The sequence below is a fragment of the Ailuropoda melanoleuca genome, chromosome 1 (genome assembly GCF_002007445.2).
Source record: "Ailuropoda melanoleuca isolate Jingjing chromosome 1, ASM200744v2, whole genome shotgun sequence".
Taxonomy (NCBI): domain Eukaryota; kingdom Metazoa; phylum Chordata; class Mammalia; order Carnivora; family Ursidae; genus Ailuropoda; species Ailuropoda melanoleuca.
Genome location: NC_048218.1, coordinates 75,932,901 through 75,950,121, shown reverse-complemented (window position 1 = coordinate 75,950,121; position 17,221 = coordinate 75,932,901). Strand labels below are relative to the sequence as shown.

The window sequence follows — 17,221 nt, the reverse complement described above, 5'->3', positions numbered from 1 at the left end:
CCGCGCTTGGTGTCCGAAAACCTGAGTGGCTGCGTCATTTTAATCTCAGGCTGGATATCAAACAGAGGAGCTCATTTTATTTTTGGAATTTGGACCCCTTGTCCTAAAGATCCTGCACAGCAAACTGCATTTTCATAATATGCATCCCTGTCCCAGTTTTTTTTTTTAAAGATTTTATTTATTTATTTGACAGAGATAGAGACAGCCAGCGAGAGAGGGAACACAAGTAGGGGGAGTGGGAGAGGAAGAAGCAGGCTCCCATTGGAGAAGCCCGAATGTGGGGCTCGATCCCATAACGCCAGAATCACGCCCTGAGCCGAAGGCAGACGCTTAACCACTGTGCCACCCAGGCGCCCCCCGTCCCAGTTTTTATGCTCCATGGCACACACGTGTTGACCAACCAGAACCACGTAGAGTGACAAGACCAGTGTCACGGGGCTGAGTCCGTAATCTAGCAATAAACGCTCTAATCACCAGTCCATGCTTGTGTGCTTTGAGGCTGCTTCTGCGGCATTCTGCAGGACTCGTGGGCACACCATGTGCCAGGGGCAACAGGTTGAGAACCATTAACCTAGATGATTTCTGAAATCTTTTCCGGGCTCTCAGTTGCTCAATTCCATCTTGTGTTTTCTGGGGAGAGAAAGCTGGCAGCGAAGGGGGGAGGGAAGTATCCTTTCTTACACTGTGAAACACCTATGCTCTCCTGGAGCATGGAGTTTTGCCAGTGAATCTACCGCCTATTCGGTTCTTGCATGTTCCTCAGACATGTCCGTAGTCCAGACCGCCCAGGTGAGTCAGGTCCTTCGAGGCCGCTCCTGGGTGAAGCCTGGCTGCGGGCAGAGGTGGGGGAGTGGCCAGGCAGGTCTCTCTTCAGGACATTGTCACACACCTAGTGCTGGAAATGGGAGCCCTCGGCAGATAGAATCTGTTGTTTCATTTAATTACTTTTCAAGATGCCATTACCAGAAATTTTTATGTAAATACATATTTTATTCCCTGAGGCATGTTAATATGAGACCGAAATTATAAACACTGAAAGGAAAACAGAATGTCCCTTTTTACTAGTTCTCTCTACATGCTCTTGGGAACATGCTATAGGCGAGGATAGCAAAGGTGCTCGCTTTGCCAAAACCACCTTCTTTGGTGTTCAGTTTGCAGAATCACAGAAATGCGGTGTTGATACTCAAGAGCTTAACACAGTTCAATTCAATGACCGTTTCCCGTTTGCCTTCTGGGGGTCAGGTGCTGAGCCCATGCTATGGAAAGCACAGACATCATTAATGAAACAGACACTTAGGAGTCCCCATCCTGTGCTAAAAGCATATAACCACCCTCCTGGCTAGAAGGTAATTGGTGCCTCCGAGGAGGTACTTATTTATTTATCAAGTACTTACATTGCACTTATTATATGTCAAGCACTGTTCCATGTGCTTCATTAACCCATATCATCTTCAGAACAGCCCTTTGGAATGTGAGCTCTGGTGTGTGTGCTCTGAACCACTCTGCTGTGCTCAGAGGGGCAAGAGGAGAAAGGAGTTACTTCGGGCTTAGTGGATCAAGGCATGAGGCATCTGAACTGGGATATGAAGACTGGTAGCACAGACCCTATAGGAGATGTTTGGGAACGTGTGGCTCTTGGCATTCATAACAGTGGACATAATAGAAGCAGTGGTGCCCTTGCAGTGGAAAATGGCTTCTGGGGCTGTGGTGAGAGTAAGTAGACTGTTGTGGAATAGGGAGTATAGCTAAGGGGAAGGTAAGATTGAAAACTAGACTCGATGCCAGAATATGAGGGGCTTTGGAAGTTAAATGAAGGGAGCCCATCTGTTTCATCTCATTTGTCTAAGTGGGGCCACCAGGCAATTAAAGGTCTGAGACCAACATGGCAAGAAGAATATGCCTCGTGTCCACAGCAGCACTCTGCCTGAGGTCAAGAAGCCAGCTGCGAAAACCTGCTGGCCCGAGAGAACACCCTCGATGCATTAACCCAATTAAACAACCTGGACCATTTCCCTAAGAAGTATCCATTCTCTGTTGGTGAAGGAAGCTTCCCAAATTCCACCCATCCACTTCGTACAAGCTTGTGTCCCTTCGGAGCTGAGGAATTCTGAGGTGTATGCATTTTTCTTACTCCCTTGGTCGATCTACTCTATTCTTGTTAAAGAGAATAATTTCTGGCATATTCCTGGCCAGGCAGGGACAAGTCTCTGAGAGGAAGAGAGCCAGGAAAGAAGAGCCCACTGTAAGAGCACCGTTGGCAGGGCGAGTGCTGAGGGAAGCATCTTTGCCCTCCCTGGCATCAGTTCCAGCCACCCACACAGCTGCAGCCCCGCTGCCTCTCGCGTGCATGCAGCTTGTCTGATCAACCAGCAAGACGAGCCCGCTGCCTGGAGGCTGCACGGCTCGATTTGTCAGATGACACCTGAATCTTTTGGAGAGACATTTGATTCCAGAGCCTGTGTTGAGTTTAGCTGCCAGGCCTGTCACCTGTGCTTAAAAATTTTCTTAATTTACCAACTGATTTTCTTCCAAAGATTTTGGGAGTTTCTTGCCTCCACCAACCACCACTCCTCTTTTCCCCACCCAGTTTGGCCTTTATTTAGGCCAGTGTGAGGGGTATTTTTTAGGAACGTATGTAGGTACAAAGGAGGCCTTTTTCTTGGTAGAGTCAAACGTTCACATACTGAGAGCTTCATTCTCCTTCCACCTTTGTGAAGACAGCAATTCAGTCAGCGTATCACCGTGGCCTGTTGTATAGGATTCCAGGCTCTGGAGTCAGGCAGCCCTGGGCCAGACTGTGCCCATGCATTTTTCATCCCACCGAGTCTCAGTTTCTTCATCTGTAAAATGGAAGTATTAACTGTACCTGCCTCACAGGGATTTGGGGACTGTTTATTCAATAACGTATGTAAAATACCTGCACACAGATGTCCAGTAAATGTAGCCGTTACTACTACTGATAGCAACGGGAAGCTCTGAGGACGAATCATGACAGACAAAGGACTCTTCCTCTGGATGATTTTATCTGATGTAGCCACAGGCCTATACCAAAAAACAATGATAATAAAGGGAAGGTATAGAAAGTTCTAAGCTCCTTTATACTAGGCTGAATGCCTCCAACTTGTCCCCACTGCCTCTCTTGCAATTCGTACCTCGACAGCTATGTCTGGGGAGAAATCTTACGGATGCCATGGATGCAAGGTGAATGGACGATTCCCCAGAGAAATGCTAGACAGTAGTAGAGAGTTAACTTGGTGTATAACTTGTTCTTGCTCCCTTTGCTCATCAGAATTACCTGGGGAGCCTTGTAACCCTGAGCCTTGTTCCTGAGCTTCGGCCCCAGAGATACTGAGTTCATTGGTTCCGATGGGCAGCCTGGATGAAGAAGCTATGACTGAGAGGATGGGCAGGCCCAGGGAGGGGCCAGCAGTGCTCTACAGTGACCATGAGAGGAATCGATGTCACAGACCCAGCGAGTGTTGGTCTAGCTGAAGCTTTGCTTCTGCTCTGTCTCTGGGTCTCAGTGTGGCATTTGCAGGCAGTACAAAACAAGAGAAGGGGCGGAGGGCGCTCAACATCAAGGATGGGAAAGCTGTTTCTAATCTTCAAATAGATAGTAGGCAGGGGCCCTATGAGGGTAGCCTGAGGAACAACAAAGGCAGCTGGTCTATGTGGGCTGTGGTGAGTGTATGTACTGATGTGAGAGCCTCAATGTCAGGCTTTCTGAAAGGATGGAGATTTTCTTAGCTTTGCTTCCTGTCAGAATAATAAAGGAATTTGGTGGTTTTCTTATGAGTCTTTAGATTAATGTGCTTGCTTACATCTTATCTCTTCTCTGTGCGCTTTCTCATTTCTGGTTTCCATATTATGGGAGATCATCTAGTTCGGTTCCAGCTGTCTCATTTTACAGATGAGCAAACGGAGTGATGCCTGACATCCCACGGCTTGGCAGTGGTAGAGCTGTGCTCCCCTCACGTAGCACACCATGGCCTAGTCAGCCCTGAGTTCAAGGATGGGAGGGCTAACTTTGAAATCTCCAACTGTCTTGCTGGCTCTGATTTCTCAACCAAAGCCCCAGCTCTTCCCATGACACCCTGACTAACCCGTGTCTTATTTTCAAAGATGGCGAAAGTTTCTTTATTTTGAAAACACATTTCTTACTTCAACTGCCCCAGGCACCACTGCAGAAGCACCCTGACCTTGCAGAGAGCCACTGCATGCCAAATGAGACTTAATTTTCCCTAAGTACTTAGGAGAAAAAAAAATAATAATGTATATGATGGGCTTTTGGCCTGCACCCATATCCTTTAGAAGATAGAATTTGGCACAGCACATATTCTGATTTAAAGAAAAATGTTTTGTTCTGATGTAATTTGTCTAATTAATAGTAAAAAAAAAAAAAAGGATTGAATTTTTCTGTTGCAATGTCATCTAGCCTTTGGGATTTTAAAGTTAGATGGCCCAGATCAATTGTCTTGTCTTCTATAAAGCTTCCTAATGGATGGATCTGGCCTTGATGCTCACAGGCATTATTATATTCATGGCTCACATATAGTGCAGACCTAACCCCTCTCATATTTGTATGTTCACTCCGTGAACGTTTTGCTGAATCCCACCCATAGGCTAAGGTAGGAGGATCCGGAGGTGGTGCCCAGGGGATGTGGAGGGGAGTGAATCACGAGCATTAAGGCCATGAAGGCAGGACTGCAGATAACTTTCTAAAATAATTCTCGGGGGATTGGCAAAGAGCGGTTAGCAGAGGTTTGTGAGCCCTGAAGAGTAATAGAATTAGATTTATATGTTAAGAGGGAAAACATCTGATTACGGTTTAGCTGCTCGGCACACACTATTTGAGCACCTTCTGCATGGCAGCCCCCACGCTTGGCTCTGAAGATACAAGAGTTAAAAACGGTCCCTGCCCTCAAGGAGCTCACAGTCTATTGAGTTGCCTTTCTGACTTTCCCACTAGATTGTGAGCTCCTGGAGGGCAGGCACTTTTGTTCAACTGAAAAAAGTGTTAGTTTCAGAGTTCAACCTGGATTATCTTTCCAGCTCTCTTCTTTTTATTCTATTCACCTCAGTTCACTGGTCTGGAAATGGGGCCTACTAGTGCCGGCCTCACTGAGGTGTGGAAAGATTGGATGAGACGAGGATAGGATGTGCCTGATGGTGCAGGAGCTCTGTCAGTCTGGTTCTCTCTGTATCACAGTGCCTGGCGCATGGGTCATTCCATACCCCTCTGCTGCCCAGCGGGTTTAAAGCCTCTGGTCTGGGAATATTTCAGCCTGCGGCCTGTTCACAGCACAGTCTCAGTGACCAAGTTGCTTACTCCAGGCTATGAACTACAGTCAGGGCCAGCGTAGGGTTCTGGAAGCTCAGTTCCTGACTCCCAGGCATGCTTCTTGCAAAAGTCAGAACCAAAGTCAAAAGAAAATGACGAAATTCCCTCTCTGGCCAAAATGCTATTATTTCACCAAGGGCAACAAATCTTCTTGGCAGGGGAAGTTGATTTGCTTGTGCTCGTGCAATCAATTGTATTTGCAGGTGACAAAGTCCTTCTCACAGTGGCTTAAAGAGGAGTTGTTGGCTGTCCCTGGCCTTTGTTGGACATTTTGTTATTTCCAGAGCATTTTCACAATTCATGGTCTCACTCATTCCTAATAAAGTCTCTCTGAGTTCCCAGTGTAGGAATCAGTACCCTTCACTGTACTCATTCAATCACTGGGGAGACTGAGACACACAGAAGGAAAGTGACTTGCCTACATCATATAGCTCCTTGTGCTGCAAGAGGTTTGCTTTTCTGTCAAAGAAACTTTAAAAAGATATTAGTGCTTTTTGTCTGGTTAACACATGACAGTATATCAGGAGATCTGAGCTCATTTTTTGGCTCGGTGAGTGAGCTTAGGAAATTCAGAATGGGATTCCTAAGATGAATTTGCTTCTCTGACCTGTGAGATCACTGTGTCTCTTGCACTGACTGATCATAAGGTAAAGCTATTCCATCATAGGCCACGTATGCTACGCAAGGTATTGTAAATACAGTGGACAAACTCTTAAAGATTTATCTGATGCTTCCAAGGGTAGTCATCTTTAAACCTGCCTTGGGAAGTGTAGGTGGAACCTACTTGGTCCACAATAGGCAAGCAAGGTCTAGAGAGATTATGTGACATACCCTAGGTCGTATGACCAGTATGTGGCAGATGTAGGGCTTAAATCCTGTTCTCTGGTTTCCCAGTCCAGTGTTTGTTATAGCGCATGGCACCTCAGTCTCGATCTGACCTTGCTGTTTGCTGCGGGTTAGGCTTTCACTTTGGAAGTTAGATCTTGGTAAATCTAAACCTACAAGTTTCTACATTTGCCATAGTAATGCTAGTGTGAAGTACCCTTTGAAGTGAAAAATATGTTGCTTCAAAGGGACTGCTCCACTCAAAGAGAAGTTTTCATTGATTTCCCAACTGTGCTTCTGATTTTTCTAATGTCCCCCAAAAATGGTTCCAAATTCCTTTAATCTACAAGTTGGAAGTGAGAGGTTGGCCTAATTTCTATGTTCCCTTTGAGCCTGAGCAATAACACATCTTAAAGGATGATAAATAGCAGTGTGAAATATAGATGGGTTCTATAAATACTCACCGAAATCCCTGTAGTCAGAACCAGGTAGAATAAGAGAATAGCCAAGGTACTCTTCTCTCCTCCCGCATCATCCACCCTCTTCTGGAGGTAGTTCGGTGGTTAAGAACACAAATACTAAAGCCGGACAGACCTGGAGTCGGGTCTTGCCCCCTTCCTGTACTTCCTGCAAGTCTGTAGGCAACCTGCTTAACTTTCCTGGGCCTCTGTTTCCTCATTTATAAAAGAGGGTTTAATTATATTACATGTAACGTGTACAACATCCATTTCGTACAATGCCTGAACACTTTTAGTTGCTAATTATTGGTACCTCTTGTCACTGTTTTTATCTTCATCAAAGATCCTCTCTTTTGCCCCATGGGATACTTCTGTCCATGTCTTCCATAGAGAGGAGACGGCATCAGCTACATGTACTGTCCCTTTAAGCTCCTGTTTACGGGGTCCTCTGCATTTCTCATTTTAGCCTTACCTGTGTAATCAAAGTGTGATGACTGCAGTACTGGCCACCTTGTACCTACCCAGTAAATACAGTTTGGATTAACCAGTTTTACATTCTCGTTACGAGAGCAACATAACAACGTAGCCAAAAATTTAGAAGGTAGAGAAGAGAAAACACATACAGTGCAACACTAAATGCCACACGTGGTATGCTGTGGACTAGAGTCGTGTTTGAGTCCTGGCTGTGGTCCTCTGAGCGCTCGGCTTACGGCTCCGGCTTCCATCTCCTCACCGGTGACTGAGGGCATTAAGATAACTACCTAGACGGGAGGTTGGGAGAATGAAGTGCATTTAAAATGGGATCTGGCTCAATAAATTTTAGCTGTCATGATGATGATGGTGGTGGTGGTGGTTTTTGTGTCCCCTTTATGCATGTTGCTTTTCACAAATTACTTGGGTAATTTTACTTCCCCTCCTCCCTTTGCTTATCACAAGAAATACGGGCATTAGGAGACTGAAGACCCACTGGAGGAAACCAGGCTCAGAGAGGGGAGACGACTAGAGAGCACCTAGTCACTCTCAGCAAAGAGGGACCTAGAACTCTTTAACGGCCAGGCTGTTCTGTCCTTATCTTCTACGTATGTTCTTCGTCAGAAAAAGAAATTCTTGACTGCTAGTTACCGAGATTGTGGATTAAGTTACAGAGGCAGGCAAGCACACTGAGCTGTTTCAGTCTGGCTTTTATGCTAACGCTGGCTTCGTGTGACACGTGCCTCCTATCTCCTGGAACGTAGACACTTAGGGAGCAAATGGAGAGGACTCCTGGAAACGTGCAGCTGTGCTTTTATGCAAAAACAGCACATAACACTATGGAACCTGCAAAAACAAACAAACCAACAAAGCCAGCTTCCATAGCGCCCCTGATCCTTTACATGGCAGATAGCCCTTGCAGCACAATTCCGGGGAAGCCATGGTTCTCCAGCCTGGCCCTCCTCCAAGCGTGGAGTTGTTAGCATCATAAATCATCACAGCCACTTTGTGGCTCACTTTCTTCAGCCTCTCAGTAAAGCAACTTTTTTTTTTTTCATTTTTTTAAAGCAAGATCTATGCCCATTGTGGGGCTCGAACTGATAACACCGAGATCAAGAGTTGCACGCTCTCCCTCCGCTGAGCTAGCCAGGTGCCCCGAAGCAACCATTTATTTGTTTATTTATTTAAGATCAGCAGCAAAAAAGGATGCATTTCAGGGTGTAGTGTTCACTTGAGTCTAGAACAGCTGACCTGCAGTGCCAGGGTCCCTGGCACATCTGTGGACATGTTTCCCCAGGTTGCTTTGTATATGGGATGACTATACCACCAGCCAGCTCCCTCACTTACACTAAAACAGTCCTGACATCTTCATGCACAGCACAGACAATGAAATCTTCAAAAAGGAACGCAGAGAGACATGAGAGCGGGAGGTCAGTTACATGTGTTTTGACCTGGAATGAAAGATGGTAACCTTTCAACTTGACTCTCTTGTGGGCACTTCTCAGGGTCTTCGTCTGGGATGTCACTCTTGTTACATCCCTGGGATGTGAGCACCCCGTCTTTGTCTCAGACCTGATTAAAATGCCACCCTCTCCGAGGAGTGTCCTTTCATCACCCCAGCTTGAGCCATCTCCTCCGTGTTCTGGCAGCAGTGATTAAACCATTGTACTTCGGATATTTTATTTCTGGAGAGTTCCAGGTGTCTCATATTTCCACTTATATTTCCTAGAGGGTGGGACCCATATTTCAGTTATTTCTATAACACTAACACTTACTGGGCACATAGCAAATGTACTTGGAATGATTGTATTATTTACAGCCATCTCCTCAGTTATGTTTAGTTTTTGTCACTGGAAGCTTTCTAACTTGCATCTCATAAGTGAAACAATGTGACTCTTAGCATTTCCATGTTACTGTAACATCTAGTTACTTGTTTGCCAAAAGTCTCTCTTTATATTCAAGGAGCACTAAAGGCTGACTGTAATATTAAGCCTTGTCATGAGGGTGGAGGCATGGCTGAATGACCTGGGTCACTGCATTATATATGAGTAGAAAAGGGAAGGAGTCAGTAATAACTTGCCTCCTACCTATTACCTCAGAGAGTTATAAGGATAGCAATGGATACAGAGTTTTTGAGGGTATTCATGGTGGTGTTAGAATAATAACCCTTTGTATGTTCATGGCACTTCATTATATCAAACCATTTCATTCTGATTGGAGTGACACTTTGGACCCCATTATTCTCCATCTTAATCTCTAGTGACTGGAACTTGGGAGGCGGTTTCTAGAATCAGTGCAGTTGGGCACAGACCCTAACTCTTTCTTGTACCCAGTCTGTGACTTGGAGCACATGTTTTAGCTTCTTTTTTTGTTTCCTCATCTGTAAAGGGAGGCAGCAAATGAGCTTATGTCATTGGATTACTTCAGAGTTAAGGTTAAAGGAGAGAACGTATGGACAGAGTAATGACTCCATATTGTTATTGTAATCCTCAGACATTGTGTAAGACCCCAGATGAAGAAAATTCTCACCATGTGACAAGTGTCTTTGAAAGGCATGTCATTAGGAAATAGTATCTATGACAGGGGAGAGAGGAGGGATTAAAGCCTGAGTAGGACTCTGAGCTCACCTATAGGAAAAAGAAGGTCAGAGGGGGTCTGTGTAAACTGAGGAGAAACACCCGTTGCTAAGTCAAGGAAAGGGAGCCTCGCATGGGGACAGCACCAGCAGAACCCGACAGAATCCTCTGTGGGCCACATCTGTTTGTGCCAGCTGTTGTCAGCCTGTGTAGGCTTGCTGAGAATAACAGCAATGATTTTCACTTTATAGCAGCTTCCATCTTGGGATCTCAGAATGCTGCATAAATGTAGATGAGGGCTCCCAAAATTTTTGCCAAGGAGAAGCGTACTTTATAGGGCATCAAGAACGCATCGCTGTTCTCAGTGAATCTTTCATGATGGAAAGTGAATTAACTAGCTTTGGGTTAGACTTGCTTCCCCGATTTGAGCTTTCTTCCTGATTCTACCACTCCTCTTCTTGGTGACCTTGGACAACTCCATTTCCTCCCTGACCCTCAGTTTTCATGTTATAAATGAAGGGACACCTCCACCATTTGGTGACTTCTAGTGTCTATTCTTTTTCTAAAATTCACAGGCAGTGTGCGAGGGATCTGGAGTTCCCTCCCAGATAGAGTACTGCCTGACACATTTTGGAAAGGCTTTAGTTCTTGTAAAATGTGATACTTTCATAGTATTTTATTCATGGGTAGGTCATAACCCAGCAGAAAAAAATACTACTTTGGTCACTAGAAAATGGCATTATCTTTTAATTGTTCACATGAAAGCTTATTCGTGTCTTCTCTATGTGTTTCCCTTTACCCACCTTTAAGTACAGTTTTACTTATCATCTCCTTTTACTATTTTAAGATTTGCCATTAACACGCCAGCTTGTATCAGAGACTGATGAAGTAAGTAGTCTTTTTTTTTCTTTTTTTAAGTAAGTCGTCTTTTGAAGAGCAGGTCTACTTCTCCTGCTGAATAGTGAGTGAAGAGCTCAAAAATGACCATGCCTCTTAGAGTCCCATCCTCGGTCCATCGCTGCAGGATTAACCAGGGTGCTTGCTACTTTTTTTCTCAGTTGCCATGTTTCTATAAGGAGGAAATATTACATCATAAAATGTAGTATTTGTGCTTAAGAAAGTTTCCTTGGTAGTTCAGAACTTTGTAATATATGATTAAATTCCCCTAAAAAATCTGAGTGCCTGGGTGGCTCAAGTGGTTAAGCATCCGACTCTTGGTTTTGCCTCAGGTCCTGATCTCTGGGTCTTGAGATCAAGCCCTACCTCGGGCTCTGTGCTCACGCTCAGCACGGAGTCTGCTTGAGATTCTCTTTCTCTCTCTGCCCCTCCCCCCTGCACTCCCCCCTGCCCCGAACAAATAAATACATCTTAAAAAAATTCCCCTAAAAAGTCATAAAATCCCTCTAATAAAATGCAGGTGGGTCAAGTAGCGGAGAGAGTTTGTGTGGTGGTTAAGCGTGCACTGTGTGGATTTGATAGCTAGATTCAAATCCCAAATTCCCAGTTCCCGTCAGGGTGATCCCTGTGCCTCAGTTTTCTCATTTGTAAAGCCATCTAATGGGTTGGCTGTGATGAGTAAATGAATTGATCTAAAATATTTTGAACATTGCTTGGCCCCTGCTGAACACTCCATGTTCCTTACTTATTTTCAGTCTCGTTAGTTATAAGTCGGTAAATATTATAAATTAAACACTTAGGTATTTCTGTCTTTCAGAGTTTATGGAGAGGGATATTCCTTCAAGAGAATTACTATTATGTGAATCATGGTTGATGATCAGTTAGTAATATTAAAGCTGCTGCTGGTCTTTACATTCACATCAGAGTGTGCTCGTTTTCCCCTCTGCCACAGTACTGATGAATGACACGGACTCATTCATATTCCCTGATCCACCTTCCTGCCACATTTGAAAGACATCCGTAGCTCAGATGTGACAGATTGTTTGTGAGCATTTAATACAAGTCATGAGCTGCTGTTAGATATTAGAACACACCATGTACCATTTTAGGTATTAGTCACAATGGCCCTGACATGGGGCATTCCCTCTCTCCTGCCTGCCCCCTAACCCATTTACAGATGCAGAAGCTAATGCTAAGAGATGTTTTAAAAAAATGTTATACAAAAGAAGTGCTCTGACTTGGTATTTGCACCAGCTTTGTCTGCTTCTGAAGCCCACACTTTCTCCATTACACCACAATCAATGTTTCTGAAAGTAGAAGGGGCCACATTGGTCTCCAACCTCTGATATAATTAGCATCATGCTTTAATCAGTGAGGTTGACTGTCTTGATTAACCTTTATGATAGATCATGTAAGTTTCATATTTCTAAATGAATATATAGAGGCAGCTGTAGATTAGTGGAAAAACACTGAGCTTGGATCAGAAGACTCATGTTTAACTCCTGGCTCTGCCACTTATTATGGGTGTGATTTTGGCTAAGTCACTTAACATAGTCACTTAAACCACTAACTCGGTTTGTTTCTTTGTACAGAAAACATGCTCTCATGCTTTGGAAAGTCTTAACTGAAATCCAGTGCGTGTAAGTGTTCTACCAGGGGTTCTTTGTTGGCTGTAAAGGACCACAGAACTACAAAGCACTTTCTCTCTTTCCCTCAAGTCCTAAAATCAGGCCCCTGGATCGTCTTGGTATGTTTTCGGTATGCTCTAGTCCACTGTCCCCTCTCTTTCCTCTGAATCCATATTATCCATTGATCTGTTCACATGATATTTATATAGCATAGCCTATCTTTAAGGGCAATAATAATTTCTTAATTAGTACAGACAGCTAAATGATTTACATGGACCTTGTCATTGCACTCATGAGGCAAACCCAATTGACCCCATTTTATGATTTAGGCAACACATATTCAGTCAAATGAAACATGTTGCCCTGGGTCACACTGTTGGTAAGTAGAGGATGTGGGATTTGAACCCAAGCAGGTAGGTCGCCCCTAGGGTCTATATTCTCAAGTGTTTAAGCCATACTGACTATCATCAACAGTCAATGGTTTGCCTCATTCTTGTATTTCTCCTTCATGAGCCTTGATGGCCTGACTGGATTATGAATTCCTTGAACTGGGTGTCTCTCAATTATGTTGATGATTGCCTTAATACCTAATTACTAGTATTTGTGGATAATTTAATGTAGATTTCACCAGAGACTCCAGTTTTCCACACCGCTGGAATACCCTAAAAGCAAGGACCTTTGACTCCTTCTTCTTTGTCTCCAGCCAGAAGCTAATCCTCCCACAATGTTGAACTACTTTAATTTGATTGTCACGGGTCAAGCAGAAAACCTTGTTCTCTGTTATTCTCACGGAGACACTTTGCCTGCCTCACTGCCAAAGCCCAGAAATCCAACGTGATCAGTGCGTCTGTCGGAGGGAGTACTTGTTTGCTGCCGGGGGCATTGTTACTGAACAAAACATATGCCCTTTCTTTGCATCCGAAGTGCTGTGGATCGCTGAGCAAGAACCTTTCTGACTCAAATGAAAACCACCTTGTGTTAGGTGAAATATGGGGAGTTAACCATTTGTTGGCTGGCGTGCATTTCCCACGAAAAACTCAAAAACAGCAATTTACCTCAGCCATGGAAAGTGATGTGCCAAGCGTCATATTTGCATATTAAAACCGAAAAACTGATTTGCATGTTATTTCAGTGTCTTGTGTCACGTTCAGGCATCTGTCAAGCCCACTAGATAGAAACAGCTTGTACAGTAGGAAAGTGTTTCTGTGCCTATCAGGACTGAAAATCTAGGTGCTTTTATTTTTTTCAACAAATTGTCCCCACCTTAAATTCTCCATTCCCTTCTGGCTTTGTATGTGAAAATATGAAAGAAAAGACAGAAATCCCATGTTTTATAAAGTCTACTTACTATTTTCGAAGAGTGATCCATTTTTACTATATTCAGTGTTGATAATTTAAAAATTATTAGTTTGAAGTACTCATAATCCCACCATCCTAGAATGAGCTATTAACATTTTGGTGCATTTCCCTCTAGTACCTGCTTTTTTTATACCTTTTTTTATACCTACCTACATAGACACACTGACGTTCTTGCATATATGATTTTATACATTTGTAATTATTAGGTGTACTATTTTAATTTCTTGAGAATGGCAAGAATTATGAGACAGTCCAAATAACAATAAGGAATTGTTAAAACCCCATTTTGAACACAGTGAATTAGAACTGCAGTCAGTGCTGGAGCCCTGATAGGAGGCACACTGTGATGTCTGATACAGCTTTATGAAAATGTAGCTTCTGGTTGAGGGTGGCTTTTCTGTGGGACAATGCAGCAATGAGTGTGTTGGCGTAAGACCTTTCTTCCCAATGTTGGAGCAGCTGGCTCTTTCCATTGTTCCAGATAACCAGATGAAGATGAAAGGCCTTCTCAGAAGTCATGGCCAGGCACTAGTGGGGCATAACGAAGACCAAGACCTGGTTTAGTTTGAAAACAGCCTTGAAGGACAGTGCCTTCCCTTCATCAAACTTCATGTCTTGTGTCTCATTGAGGTGAAGCCTCCCAATGGAAATAATGCCTTGTAATTTTGCCTTTGTTATATAGCTAATCCCTGAGACATAACATACAGAAGGCCTGATTAATGGGGAGGAAAAACACATGTGGGTTTTAGCTATAGTATTGTGGAAATCGCTTCTTATAGCCTTGAGTAGAAACAGTGTATATAGGAGGGGAGTGAAATGAGAGAGATCCTATCACCCCACAGAGGCAACTCACTTTCTCCCTTAAGGAGGACCGCCTGGGAGCACTTAAATGGAAACTGGGGGTTAGGTTAGGTTGGCAAGAGATCTCTGGCTCACTTCTCCCTGACGCTGAGGCTCTGGGCTTCCTGCTTCTCCCCTCTCCTACTTACCTACCAGGTGGGACAATATCTGTAAGTGGTGCCTTTTCTGGCTGAAATTCATTGTGGCAGGAAAGTATGAGGGAGGCTACCTTGTTCCAAAGAGCCAAACTTGAGAGCCCTGCTGTACAATTTATCTTTTGGTGTCAAAGGCTAGGATGTGGGGCGGCTGACCATTGAGAGAGCCAGCAAAGCATGTGTTCACCAAATGTTGTATATTTCAAGGTTTGTAGTTAAAAGAATTCAGAGTGATTCCATCTCTTGCTAAAACAATTAGGGTGAAATTCAGATATACTAGCCCGAAAATACTACTCTGTAGACATTCCACTTCCAAGAAGAAAATCATCTTTGTTAGTGGTTTGTAAGCTGTCCCTCCTGGTAATTAGAACTGCCATTTATGTGACGTTTAATACTTTACAAAGATTCTTCAAGTGAAATAGATATTATTAACTTCCAGTTGATGGATGAGAAAATCAATGATAGAGAAACAAACACCGAGGACCTGAAACAGTGCCCTAGACGTCGGGCCTGGGAACAAGCATGCTCTAAGCCCGGGGCACTTTTGAAGCTACCTGACTGAGAGTGGTGAGCACAGAGAGGGGCCCACCTTGTTCGCAGCTCAGCCTACATCACCATTGCACCCTGTGCGCAAACAGCACAAGGCCCCTTAGTGGACACCGGGTAATTCCCCCCACTTGCAACTGCGGTGACATCTACCACACTGTAATTCAGAATCATCCATCCTTGGCTGTGACTCCTAATTTGGCTGAAGAAAGTTGATTTAGAGGCACCAATGCATGGCACAAAAAAGAGAATATGAAAAAGAAGTTGTAAGAAGATCAAGTTTTTAGGGGCGCCTGGTAGCGCAGTCCTTAAGCGTCTGCCTTCGACTCAGGGCGTGATCCCGGCATTCTGGGATCAAGCCCCACCTCGGGCTCCTCCGCTGGGAGCCTGCTTCTTCCTCTCCCACTCCCCCTGCTTGTGTTCCCTCTCTCGCTGGCTGTCTCTCTGTCACATAAATAAATAAAATCTTTAAAAAAAGAGAGAGAGAAAAAAAGAAAATCAAGCTTTTGAAAGTTGAGAATTAACTGGAATGGGTTTCAAAGCTAGAATCAACTTTTTCAAGTCAACATTTCTGGGTCTTCTTCTTTGTGGCCTTACTATTCATTATCCAAGAAAATGGAACTTAAGAATAGAGGAACCAGGGGCGCCTGCGTGGCTCAGTCATTAAGCATCTGCCTTTGGCTCAGGGCGTGATCCTGGCGTTCTGGGATCGAGCCCCACATCAGGCTCCTTCGCTGGGAGCCTGCTTCTTCCTCTCCCACTCCACCTGCAGATTGTCTCTCTCTCACTGGCTCTCTCTCTCTCTGGCTGTCTCTGTGTCAAATAAATAAATAAAATCTTTAAAGAAAAAAAAAAAGAATAGAGGAACCAGAGCCCACTTTTCTGCTCCTCTGCAGCTGTAAGGAGTGTTCGTTTATGGATTTCTACTTGTTCAGAGGCCCCTTCCTTCCCTGTGGCCCACTGCTTTTAACCCGAAGCAGAGTGGCTATGCAGCAATCTTCTGCCCTTGGCCTGAAAGGGTGCTCTTTCCATCAAAAGGGAGACGTTGAGAGTAGAGTATGATAATTCAGTGAGAGTNAGAGGAACCAGAGCCCACTTTTCTGCTCCTCTGCAGCTGTAAGGAGTGTTCGTTTATGGATTTCTACTTGTTAAGAGGCCCCTTCCTTCCCTGTGGCCCACTGCTTTTAACCCGAAGCAGAGTGGCTATGCAGCAATCTTCTGCCCTTGGCCTGAAAGGGTGCTCTTTCCATCAAAAGGGAGACGTTGAGAGTAGAGTATGATAATTCAGTGAGAGTCAGAAAGTAGAAGCAGCCTCAGGAAATTGCAAACTGCAAACTTGACATAGTTAAATAGAAGGGGGGAAAAAAGAAGGAAAATATCAGAAATATATTTTTTCTGGCAGGCTTTCAGCTCCAAAATGGGGCTAATTCTACCTTTTGAAAGAAGATAATTTCAATGTTTCTTTTTTCAAGAACACATAATTGAAGTTATTTTCCCTCTGAGCGAAGGAACCTCTTGTACATCATTACAAATGGACAAGAAAAGTGAGCAGCTCTGGTCCCCGAGTGATAGAGTATTCATTATCATGTAATCTCTCTGAATATCTTGGCTGTCTTTTCCCGGTGTTTATCTGCCTGGGCGGTGCTTTTCTGGTAAGGTTTAGATTTGTACTAAGTTCAGCTTATCTAGCACTTTGTAACTAGGAAATGAATGGCGGGTAAGGACTCATAGGAGAGAAATGACCCACCGCGAGGTCAGTATCAGAGTAACTCGGGAGGCTGACATGATGACAAAGGGTGGGTAGCCATTTTGTAAAATGGATCCTTAACACATATATTTAAATAGTTAAATTGGTGGTAACAGAGATTCAAGGTGGTGGGTGTTCTCCTTGGGGTCTTCACTGTTTGCACCCCTATGCAGGCTGTCACTGTGCTTCCTTTTGTATTTAGGAGAGCTGAGGAAATTCTTTCTCCACCCAAGGAGGGGTGGTGGTCAGATAGGGCGTTTAACCTTTGTTTGTTCTTGATTTTCATGCCCCACGTGTAGTGAAAGTTCAGTAGGCTGCAGAAACCCTGTGACCTGCCAGCGGCTTACTCAGATTCAGAATGCTGAATGAAGTTCTAGA

At 44.2% G+C, this 17,221-nt stretch overlaps 1 protein-coding gene and 1 long non-coding RNA gene across 9 annotated transcripts in view; one reads left to right on the top strand and one right to left on the bottom strand.

Annotated features, from left to right (window-relative positions):
• LPP (LIM domain containing preferred translocation partner in lipoma) overlaps window positions 1-17,221 on the top strand; it is a 655,090-nt gene that overhangs the window by 462,010 nt on the left and 175,859 nt on the right. The window lies entirely within an intron of this gene.
• LOC117802392 overlaps window positions 10,678-17,221 on the bottom strand; it is an 80,225-nt gene continuing 73,681 nt past the window's right edge. Inside the window, exon 3 of the long non-coding RNA XR_004625751.1 lies at window positions 10,678-10,740. This is a non-coding gene — a long non-coding RNA (uncharacterized LOC117802392). The remainder of the gene's footprint in view (window positions 10,741-17,221) is intronic.